This window comes from Manihot esculenta, chromosome 1 (genome assembly GCF_001659605.2).
Source record: "Manihot esculenta cultivar AM560-2 chromosome 1, M.esculenta_v8, whole genome shotgun sequence".
Classification (NCBI taxonomy): domain Eukaryota; kingdom Viridiplantae; phylum Streptophyta; class Magnoliopsida; order Malpighiales; family Euphorbiaceae; genus Manihot; species Manihot esculenta.
In genome coordinates this window covers 42,420,241-42,432,590 of record NC_035161.2, presented here as the reverse complement: position 1 = coordinate 42,432,590, position 12,350 = coordinate 42,420,241, and the positions used below count along the sequence as shown (strand labels likewise).

At 38.1% G+C, this 12,350-nt stretch overlaps 1 pseudogene; it reads left to right on the top strand.

Annotated features, from left to right (window-relative positions):
• The first annotated feature begins 2,363 nt into the window (after positions 1 to 2,363).
• On the top strand, positions 2,364 to 5,037 carry LOC110611156 (annotated as a pseudogene).
• The last annotated feature ends 7,313 nt before the right edge of the window (positions 5,038 to 12,350 follow it).

Below are 12,350 nucleotides of genomic sequence, written 5' to 3'. Positions count from 1 at the left end.
AATATCAATTTAATCTAAATTTATAATCGAGTCGAATATATTGCTTTTCAAGGAAAATTGATTTTTGACTGTGAATAGGAAATTTGCATCCAAAATCTCTTAGGAGACTTTGAAGACCAAGTCATTTATTTATCTTAATTTTGGGTACCTAATACCAAATACATTTCCTTAACCTTAATTACCATTTTAATTTTTTATACTAAAGTAATTAACCACAGTTGCTTTATAGTGCGAATCATTTGTTTACTTGCTAACAGGAATCATTAGAATGTTTAACAGTATTAGACACGCAGGCAAGGAGGAGGGAAGGGTAGAGAGAGAGAGAGAGAGAGAGAGAAAGAAGAGGGGAATGAAAGTGAAAGTTGCAAATTGTCTGGTGGAACAAGTGCAGCGTTGTTCTTAGCTCCCCAGTCGTCAATTTGATGGGTCTTTATTGTGGAGCCCATCCTCTTTTAAATGCAACTGCTAACTGTTCATGGTCATGGAGAATTGCTTTTCAAAACCCTGCACGTGGAGGCTCTCTTCAGGGCTTTGTATTTGCCTGATATAATGCGGGTTGCTCGGCTCGTGATATTTGGAGAAGTGGCTTTGTCAGCTTCACGTTCACTGCACGTGATCAACTGTTTTCTTCCTCTTTGTCCTTCCACTTCCAGACCTTTGCCTGGCCCTGCTGGCTTACAAGTTAAATGAGAAACTGAGTGACATCATCAAATTTTTATTTCCAATATATCATTAATTATTATCATTTACTAACGACTCAGGTTTAGAGTATTATTTATGCAAATTTCCCAACAATAACTGCTTCAGAAATCAAACACTGAACTTATAATAAGCAGAAACTTTTCTTGATAATAATTTTTTTCAAAAAAGAAAAAAAACCTAAAATTGCACTGTTCTTTTAATTTATGATCAAAGCGAGTATCTGTTTAAAATAAAACTAACAGCTCAGTTCAAAATAATTAATTTAATTAATTTAATGATTTTTTACTGTTATTATATATAATTTAAATTTTTAATAAATGTTCGAGGTGGAACGTGAATCAAATAATCCAGGAGCAAAATGCATCAATAAAACCATCTACATCTAATGCGCGTAGTTTTTCAATTAAAAATAATTTAAGTCTGCACTCGCGTTCATCAGATGATACCTTAACACAAGCTTAATCATTAATTAAGAATAGATGACATTTTGATTTAGTACAAAAGCTATTTGGTTAATGCGAACCCGCTCCCTTTTTTCATGTGAGATGAAAAGAAAACTATGAAGAAATCAATCCTATTGTTTTTGGAAATGGCGTATAAGAATTTGGCTTTACACTTAAATACAATTAATTGATGCTAGTTTTGGGATTTTTTTTATCCTTAAAGACATAGGGTTTCGGAAGAATCATAAATTTAATTCAGAATTTATTGTTTAATTTTATATTAAAATAATACATGCGGTTAATCAAAAGCAGCAATCCCTAAGAAACCATTAAAGGAGTCCTTTTTGTACCAATTAAATATCCTCATGGAAAACTGAGTCAAAACCCAAGATGGGGCTTTTTCTATTAGGGAATAAAATTTGCTCCACCGAAAAAGGAAATATCTTCATTCCCAGAGGCCACATACAGAAGACAGACGTAGCTAACAGACGTAGATGGGGATCTTTTATTATTGCACTGATCCAGTGATCCCAGGAAGTTATACAAAAAGAGACCCGTGCTTGTTTGGTCCACCTCACCAGCGACACAATTGGTTCTGAGCCCCCTCCAAAGTCGTAACCAGTCTTCCCTCATATCCCCCTAGCTGGGAAGGGAAATGCTTTCATTTGTAAAACCATGGATAACGGACACCTTCTAATAAGTAAACTCATGAAATCCAACCATGGGATTAATACCTTTCATCTTTTGGTCCTCTAACTCCTCATGGGCTCTTTTATAGCCATACATATACATACAAAGCCCATTCTCAGCCAATTTTGTTAACTAACGAGCCCACAACATTCTCCCATTTATTACAATTTTGATGTGAACCCATACAAGTAGAGCCCTAGTTCAATCTAAGTGATGAGCTACAGATTAAAAGAGGTCCTTCACATAACAGAGAAAATTACGCTGGTGGAAGAAAGAAGACTCAACATATTTATATGCAGTCGCTGTTCATGCATGCATTTCTCAGACTCCGCACATGGAGGGTTTCGCAAGTCTAAAACAGCTCGGGCAGACCGCGAAGAGTGTGTGAATAAACAATATGCATTTCAACTTTTTAATTAGACAGGTATTATAAGTTACCCATTTAAACTTTTCTTTCCAATGAAGCTTCCGTTTAGGCCTGCAATGTAAAGTATCCAACGCCTACGACCCTTACCTGATTACCTTACTATGCTTCCATCTCTTATCTGCACTTTCCTTGTCATATTTCTCCTCCACAACCCGCCATGTATCGACTCCAGTGGAACGCCGGGATCTGCATTAACGACGTCGCCTTCAGTTAACTTTAACTACACGTGGTACAATTTCAAAAGTTTCTCCAATGCCAGCAGGGCTGCAGCCATGTCAGCGGCATATCCGAGCTCAAAAGATAATTCCATCTATTCGGTTATTTCGAGTTACTAGATTTGGACAACATAACAGATAACTTCGACCATCGGTTCGAATTGGCGATTTTTCAGTATCAAGAACAAGAAGGTCTCCCGATTGCTGGTAAGCTCGATTCTCACACCCTCTTGCAAATAATATTGGCATGGAGATACGGGGTACCCGACACTGTTCGTAGACTGCATGCTTCAAGATATTATGTGTATTTATGAGGAAGCCTCGATAGACTTGCCACATACCTATGACTCTCACGTACGGATTCTCCCCGGAGAATTTGATAAGTTACTTGTGTTTAAGCGTGCTTTGTCTCGATGGGAATCGGTGATTCCAGTGATCTTCATAGAGACAGATGATTGTGGTTTCATTGATATTAAAATAGGATTTTACAGTGGAGATCATGGATATGGAGAACCGTTTAATGGGGTCTTAGGGCTGTCAGCCCGCTCATTTTCGTCAGAGAACGGCAAGTTTCATTTGGATGCTGCAGAAATGTGGGGCGTTGTTTTTGATTTGGAGAAATCAAAGGTGGCCCACTTTTGAGTTAATAAAGCGGTGATGTATCCCGACTTGAAACCTAGGTCGAAAAGGGTAGATTTGAGCGTAGACGATATACAAGGAGTCCATGCTCTATACGAATCTAACCCTAATTTCACACTTGGGTCTTTTTTTTTGTTTTTGGTTGAAGAACACCTGGGCGTTTGTTAGAGTGATATTTCTGTAAATCATACCCTTCATCCAAGACTCTCTTCCATGTGCCCCACATTGATTACGGCTTCAACATTGTTGATTTTTCTGTGCAGGTAACTTAGTGGCGAAAAAAGCAAGAAGAAACTCTTCTCCTTGAAAGGAAAAGTGCATTTTAAGAGAGGAGAAGAAGAACCTTGCATGATTTGATGTGAAGAAGAATCAGAAGAGAACGCCGAACGAGACTTGAATGGGAAATTGAAGAACCTGGAATAGGATTGCGTGAGTGGACTTTTGATCTGAAAGGAATTGTTTTTGAGTATCAGCGTTCATGAGGTATTAGTTTTTAGGACGGCACAAGTTTATGTGTAGTACGAGGGAGCAAGAAGCAGTCGAAAAGCGGTGCAAGGCTTGTCAGTTGTTGACGCATGGTGGGTTTAGTGCCGCGAATCACGTGGTTTTATGGATCACAGCAAGTTTGCATCGTTTGTAGGTTGGTCTTTCATAACCGTAGTTAATGTCTACAGCACAGGTGTTTGATGATTTAACTGAATGAGAGAATTTATGCTCCAGTTTGCAAATCCTTTCTCCACTCTTATCAGAAATTAAAGTGTTTTATTCGAATGTGCTTCCAATACTTTTTCTAAACATAATAGTTATATTTTTCGAACCCATCGTGACGATTTTAGTTTGAAACTGTTAGAGTATGGGCAGCCCATAGCAGTTAAAGCTCTAAAGGATCTTTTATGTAAATATACACCATCCCTAGTTTTCTTAATGGAAATCAAACAATAATGTTCATATATGCAGCGATTGCAATGTCAATATAGATATCTTTACTCTATTTTATCAATCAATTGGGTAAAGTTAGGGTTTAATCTTTGTGTTGACATGATACTGTTTTGGTCGAACCCTATACTGTTTCTTAACATTTTATTGATTGTCTTGTATAAATGGTTGGTATGAACATAAAATCGCATGTTACTTTTGTTTATGGCTATCCTACTAGGGGGTCTAAGGATCTGTTGTGGAGTGGTTTGAAATAACTGTATCTTTCATAACTTTTACCTTGGTATTGTATAGGTGATTTTAATGTCATCAGGGCCGAGACGATAAATTAGGTGGTTGCTAGATGCGGTATTTTCAGATGGCTGAATTTGAGGATTTTATCCAAACTTGTGCTTTATTGAAATTAGAATGGAAAGGCTCTCCTTATACATGGTTTAATAAACGTTTTGGAGATCAAACAATTCAACAACGTCGGGCTTTAGTGTCTATTGATTGGCAAGAATGCTTTCCACAAGCTCAAATTATTCATGAGTCATTGTTGGTATTGGACCATCATCCTTTGCTTTTACTGCTTGATGCTTACTTTGGTAAGTCTAAGCTAACACATCGGCAGTGTTCTACGATAATCCAACACGCATAAGAGGCACCTAGTCATGGTTCTATAATGTTTTTGTTTGTGCTTAAATTGAAATCTTGTAAATCTCATCTCAGTGCTTGGCACCAACACTCTTTTTGGTGTGATCAACACTAGATGACTCAGTTTCAGCAACAGTTGGAAGCGATTTATTGTAAGCCTTTTAATGCTGCTAATATGGATACTGAGACTCGTTTACTTGACGAGCTTCATACTCTCTGGCTTCGAGAGGAATTACATTGGAAACAATATTCTTGTGTACAGTGGTTATGGAAAGGGGATAGAAACACACATTTTTTTCACTTATCTGCTATTCAACGACAATAGTACAATCGTATTACTCGTCTTTAGACTGACATGGGTTCTTGGATTGATCAGGATGTTACTATTCATTTGTATATCAATAGTTATTTTCAACAGCTTTATACTGCAATATCTTTATAGGGTAGTGATCAGGTTCTTTCTCTTATTCCCTCTTTGGTCACTCAAATGATCAATGACACTTTATTATTGCCCATTTCTGACGCTAAGATCAAAGTAGCTGTTTTTCAATTGTGTGGTGATAAGACTCTAGGTCCTGATGGTTTTTTTGGATTACTCTATCAACAGAATTAGGATATTATTGGCCACTCATTATGTAGTGTTATTCGTCGTTTTTATGAATCAGGCTACATGCTTCGAGAGATGAACATGACTAAGATTGTTCTTACTCCTAAGTGTCTTCCTGTTGGTATTCATCAGTTTCGTTCTATTAATCTATCTAACTTTATTTATAAGATTATTTCCAAAACTATTGTGAACATATTAAAGCCATGGATGTCTTCCCTTATTCCTGAAAATCAAAATGCCTTTGTTCCACATCAAGCTATTGAGGACAACATCATGATTGTCCATGAGGTTTTTCATTATCTCAAAATGTCGAACAATAAGTTGCACTCTATGGCTTAAAAACTGGACATGTATAAGACTTATAATCATGTGAATTGGGAGTTTCTTCGTCTGGTGCTTTTGCGGATGAGTTTTGCTTCATCTTAGGTCCAGCCGGTGATGCAATGTGTCTCAACAGTCAGCTTTTCCATTTTAATAAATGGGTCTCCTTCTACTCCTTTTCGTCCATCTTGAGATATTCGACGAGGGGATACTTTATCTCCTTACAGCATGCCAAGCCTCTTATTCAGTTTTAATTCTTCCAGGAGTGTGGGGGTCTGTTTGGTCACTTCTAGTTATGCCTAATTTGAAAATTTCTTTTGGCACTGCCTCCATAATGCTTTGCCTATTTTGGATAATTTAGCGACTCGAGGTATTCTGTTTGGTCTCGATATTCTATTTGTTTATCTCAACCCAAAAGTTTAGAACATAAGTTTTTTTGGTGTCTTTATGTTAGAGTGGTTTGGTTTGTAAGTCTTTGTGGGTACATGTCCTGTTTGGAGGGCTTTCTTAGTTTTTTAAAATGGTGGAAAGTTTTGCTGGAAAAGTCATGCTTGGATTCTGATGGCTTGTTACTACTAACATTAGTTGCATTTACATTATGACATATTTGGAAAGAATGGAATAGATGCATATTTAACAAGCTTGACCCTAATCTTACAACTACATCACGACGCACATCTACTGACTTATGGCAGTTGCAGTAAAGTATGGTTTTTGTTGATCCCTCTATATGTATGTTGGCTTCAGCTGATATTTTACATAACTTTAGTTGTAGTCCACCTCCATCTAGGGTTCTTAGGCTTATGTGTGATGTTGCATGGAGGGATTGGTTTTCCCTGGCAGCTAATGCTTTTACTGTTTTATTGATAGTGAAGGATCAGTTGTTCATGGCATTATCAACAAGATTCATTGTTCCTCTGCTATTGCAGGTGAAGCTCGAGTTGTCCTTATAGGTATTAAATGGGCTTTTAATGCAGACATTTACTCTATTGAGTGTGCGACAAACTCTTTATTGTTATATGATGCATTGTATGTGTTAATGCCCTCTTGAATCTAAGAAATTAGTGCAACTGTAGCAGCTATATTATCTTTTAGTTTCCAAATGCCGCATATTACATTCAGACATATTCCTCATATAGCTAATCACTTTGCTACTCTTTCTGAAAAATTATCTTCCCTCGAAATGGTTGAGTTATCAATTGTCTGAACCATTAGAGTTTTTGTAATAACGTTCATTTGTTGCATTTAACAGTCTTGTAATGCATTATCTTGCATGTCAAAAAAAAAAACTTAGTGGGTCAGGTCTATATAGAAATCTTGTTGATTATTTTAAAAAAATATTATTGGGATGTTTGCATATTATTTAATGGGTAATTTCATCCTTAATTAATTCGTCACTTGCTTTAATTTCATACCGCTAATTATTTAATTTCTAGTTACTATGATACCATAACTTTCATCTCCGATGAGATACGTAACAAAAAATAAAAAATTAAAGAAAAAAAATAGAGAAGAAGAAAACACAGAGAGTTTTAAAAGTTTGGATTAATTTTTTGGAGGATCGTTCTATGTCTCGGAAGAGGGAATCCTTTTATTTACGATGAGTTACAGAGAGGGAACTACCACACATAAGTACAAGCTCGATTACAAATCAACAATGGTAGAGAAAAATAACAATCACAACGCTTTTGTAATACCCGACTAGAGTCCGGCATCAGAATTCTACTCTCCGGTGGAATCCAAGATGTCGGAATCCTCTAGATGTAATCTTGTAAAGAGATGTATTAGCTTTGTATAGAGTTTAGTAGTGTGCTTGACCCATATGTATTGTAAATCCCTTTTGTATACATGGTTTGTTTTATGTAAATATTTTTATGAGTATGTGAAAACCAGGCTTAACATGTATGAGTTTAACCCGTCTAGAGCAAACTCTAGTAAGGGGTTCTGTAGTACAGAGATAGTGCATGCACATGTTGAACCTTGGTTCAGAGTAAAGTTTTATATTTTTACAGAAAATGTATGATCATGTATGGGATTTTACAGGTACATAGAGAGTATAGCAAGCTTGCTACGGGTCCCGGCGACCTTAAATCGACCTGGATCCTAGCGCCGGTAGCGGTCCGATTTTCGGGTCGTTACAGCTTTTCACTTTACGCATTTTCTCAACTTTTCACACTAAAAAACAAAGGGATGTCTGCTCCTTAAATAGCAAACTCAACGCCCTTAACCCCATGAAAAGACTAAAAAAAACCCTCAACTCTTTTAAATGAAGGCGGAAAAATAAAGTGTCATCATTTCTTTTAATCCTTTAAGACTTTTCGAGCACTTTAAGGAATCCGTGTGTCAGACCTGCCGAGCACTTTGAGGAATCTGTGCATTCTAAGCTTTTGGGCAGTTTGAACTTTCACATTCGAGCTACTCTTGCGCTTGTGAGTCTTCAAGCTTCTGAGCTACTCTCGCCCTCCAGCCTTTCGGGCTTTTAAGCTTTTAAGCCTCAGCGAGTCTTCGAGCCTCTAGGCTTTCCTTCATACCTTAGAAGCTTTCGAGCATCCGAGCTCTCCCGGACAACTAACCTTCCTTAACAGTATTCGGGCTCCATTGTCCCTACGAGCATTCCAGGCACTCCAGCCCTTACCTCACAAGGCCTCCATGTTTAGCCCTGCTTCTATTAAGCAGGTCAGCCCTTCCTTCAGGCAAGCCTGCCCTTCAACAAAACACCTAGTCAACAGGTCGTCACACATCATTACAAGTCTGTTCATCTGCTAGGCCATCTACAGGTCGTCTAATCTCTCTCTCTATTTTTATGCAGAGGTTCTGAGCTCTTTTGAAGAATTTGAGCATCGGTCCTTTAATTCTCCACCTTGCTTAAACTTCTTCAGCTCATGCGAATCCTCATTTCTTCTTTAACCTGACCCTCTTCATTCTTCAGTGAGCTTCAACAAACTCGCTGTCATTTTGAACTTGTTAACCAATAAAATCTTAGTGAGTGCATCGGGAGGGTTTTCTTCTGTGTGGATCTTCAAAACCTTGATAATGCTTTTAGATATCAAATCTCTAAAGAAGTGCAATGTGATATCTATGTATTTGGTTCTTTCATGAATCACGTTATTCTTTGACAAACTGATTGTACTATGAGAATCACAAAACACCTCCACTGTCTCTTATTTGAATTTGAGCTCCTCCGTCAGACCTTTTAACTAGATTCTCTCTTTAATGGCTTTTGTTAATGCCATGTACTTGGTTTCTATGGTCGAAACAGCTACAACATGCTACAACCCGGACTTCTGTCTTACAACATTTCCACCAATAGTGAATATATACCCTAACACTGACCTCCTTTTATCCAAATCAACTGCATAATCAAAATCACAAAAACCTCTGACCTTCAGATCTGATTCCCTAACATAATTGAGTTTCAGCTTTTGAGTACCTCTTATATACCTAAGTACCCACTTCACGACATTTTAATGATCTCTTTCTAGTTTGCTAATCAACCTGTTGATAACTCCGACTAGATAAGTCAAATCTGGCCTTGTTCCAATTATAGCAAACAACACGTCTGTAACGACTCCAAAAACTGCCGTAGCATAGAAACATGAAATACCGGGTGAATTCTCTCCATAGAAGCAGGTAAATCCAGCTTATACGACACATTTCCGATCCTCTGCAACACCTCAAAGGGTCCAATGTACCGTGGAGCTAATTTACCCTTCTTTCCAAAACGAACCACTCCCTTCATTGGAGATACTTTCAGTAATACCCAATAACGATGCAATGCAACATATTCGTGGAGACTAATGCACTCAACCTATGGCATAGTTATGATGCATGAGATATGCTAAAACATTCCATTGTGCAAGTAAAAGAGTTAAGTTTAATTCCACTCACCTCTGGCTAACTGGACTGACTCTGCAGGCTCTGAAAACTCTGGAGCAGAACTCACTGCTGCTCTCTCTGGTTCCTCTGGTCTGTACCTATACAGATAGACTCAAATGAGGGACCGTCACCGGCGCTAGGATTCAGGTCGGCTTAAGGCCGCCAGAATCCGTAGCAAGCCTGTTATACTCTCTGTGTACCTGTCAAAATCATACATGATCATACATTTTCTGTGAAAATAAAAACTCTTTTCTGAACTAAGGCTTAACCTGTGCATGCACTATGTCTGTACTCTGTACTCTGTATCCCTGACTAGAGCTTGCCCTAGATGGGTTAATTCATACCTGGTAAGCCTGGTTTTTCACATACAGCAAAACATATATACATAGACTGATCATATACAAAACATACCTCACTAAGTCAAGCACATGTCTAACTTTAGACACAACTATTACATCTCTTTAATATTACATGTCCACTCTAAGCTATTACAAATCTCTTTACTCTTTCTGTACTCTGCTGGACTGTCCCTGTACACTGTACACAGAATCTGCAAAACTGGGGTTAAGGGAGTGGGATGAGCTCTATAGCCCAGTGAGTAGAACAGATCATAAAAACTAATCAAATCTTTGCATGATTTAATGAAAACATGAAGAAATACTCACAAAGGGCAGAGTTTCACCTCAGCAAGTGAAAGAAACGGTGCTCTACCGCTTCAACCGACTGAGGGCCATTTATAGGTGGCTGGCCAGACCACCTTCGGCGGCCACACGTGAAACCGAAAGCCATGCATGTTCGGCGGCTGAACCTCAACTTCGGCGGCCGAACCTGGCTTTTCTGCCTTGGTTCATTTCACTCAAACACTCATGTCATTATGCTTAAAACTTCATGAACATAGCAAAACATTTAAGAAAAACATAAATCTCACCCTTCTAGAGACTTCCGACATCTTGAACTCCACCGGAAAGTGGAATTCTGATGCCGGACTCTAGCCGGGTATTACAACGTTAATAGGGGACCATTTCTTTGAATGACTCATCAAACTCCTTTGAATCCTTGCTCGAATTTAGCTTGAAATGAGCCCCCAATGGAGTATTCACAACTTTTGCTTAGTTTATTCCAAATGTTCTTAAAACCTTCTGCACGTAATTCTTTTGAGATAGAGTTAATCGGTTTCCAATTCTATCTCTCTGAATGTTCATTCCCAGGATTTTTTTTGCAAACCCCAAATCCTTCATATCAAATTTTGCTCCTAGCATTTCCTTCAATCTCTTGACCTCTAATTGATTCTTTACTGCTATCAATATGTCATCTACATATATCATTAGATATATTAGAGTATGATCTTCAAGCTTTCTAAAATAGACACAGGAATCAAAATTGTTTCAGGTAGAGTTTCTCCAGAAGTCTCTAGATTCCAAAAGTAGTCTTTTCATGGATTACGTTTTTAAGAATCTAATCCAAGAGACACAGAACTATCAAGTTCCTAACCTACTTACTTCTTTCTCTTCTTGACCTTTTGACAAGCTCCTCAATCTCTTTCTCTTTGGATCTTGCTTCTTGATCCGAGGTGATGATTGAAGCAGCCCTAGAAGATTTCGAGGTTTCAGGAGTTAAAGAAAGAATTCTTTTATGGAGTGGAGTTCTTGGTTTCTTTGATTCATTCTCTTTCTCAAAATTCCATGTTTCTGGATCATCATTAAGAGCATCTTATAGCCCCATGATCTGGAGATTTATCTCGATCTTTTCTTTCCAAAGCATGAAATCTCCTCTCCCATCAAACTTCTCAACACCAAGTTTCTGCATTATCGACATCATTCTTTTCTCAACCAGACTTCAAGAAAACTGACCGACGATGAATCTCCTTGCTCACAAATCGTACTCTATTACCACTTGTAGTTACTCTAACACCGTAACTTCGATCTCCGGTGAGCTACGTAATAGAAAATAAAAAAATAAAAAAAAGAAAGAGAAAATAGAGAAAAAGAAAACACATAGAGTTTTACGAGTTTGGATCATCCTACGTCTCGGAAGAGGGAATCTTTTTATTCACAATGAGTTACCGAGAGAGAACAACCACACCCAAGTACAACCTCGATTACAAATCAACAATGGCAGAGAAAAATAACAATCACAGCGCTTTTCACTCGGTGCACTTTCTCAACTTTCACACTAAAAAATAGAGAACGTCTGCTTCTTAAATAACAAACTCAACGACCTTAACCGCCTATGAAAAGACTGAAAAAAAGCCCTCAACTTTTTTAAATGAAGGCGGAAAAATAAAATGTCATCATTCTTTTTAATTCTTTCAGATGTTTTGAACACTTTAAATAATCTGCGTGTTAGACCTTACGAGCACTTTGAGAAATCTGTGCATTCTAAGCTTCCAGGCACTTTGAACTTCTGCATCCAGACTACTCTTATCCTGGCTAGTTTTCAAGCTTCCGAGCTACTCTCGCTCTCTAGCCTTCTGGGCTTCGAAGCTCTCAAGCCTTAGTGAGTCTTCGAGCCTCTGGATTTTCCTTCTTGCTTTGTGAGCTTCCGAGCATTCGGGCTCTCCTGAACAACTCATTTGCCCTGATGAGCATCCGGGCCCTACGAGCATTTCGGACACTCCAACTCTTCTTTCATTAGGCCTACCTTGTTTAACCCTACTTCTATCATGCAAGTCTGTCCTTCAGCAAAACGCCCCGTCAACAGGTCGTCACACTTCATTACAGGTCTGATTGCCTGCCAGACCATCTACAAGTCGTCTGATCTCTCTCTATTTTTGTCTAGAAGTTTCGAACTCTTTTAAAGAATTTAAGCATCAATCCTTCACCATTGATGTTGCAATTTTATTTTTTTATTTAGCTCTA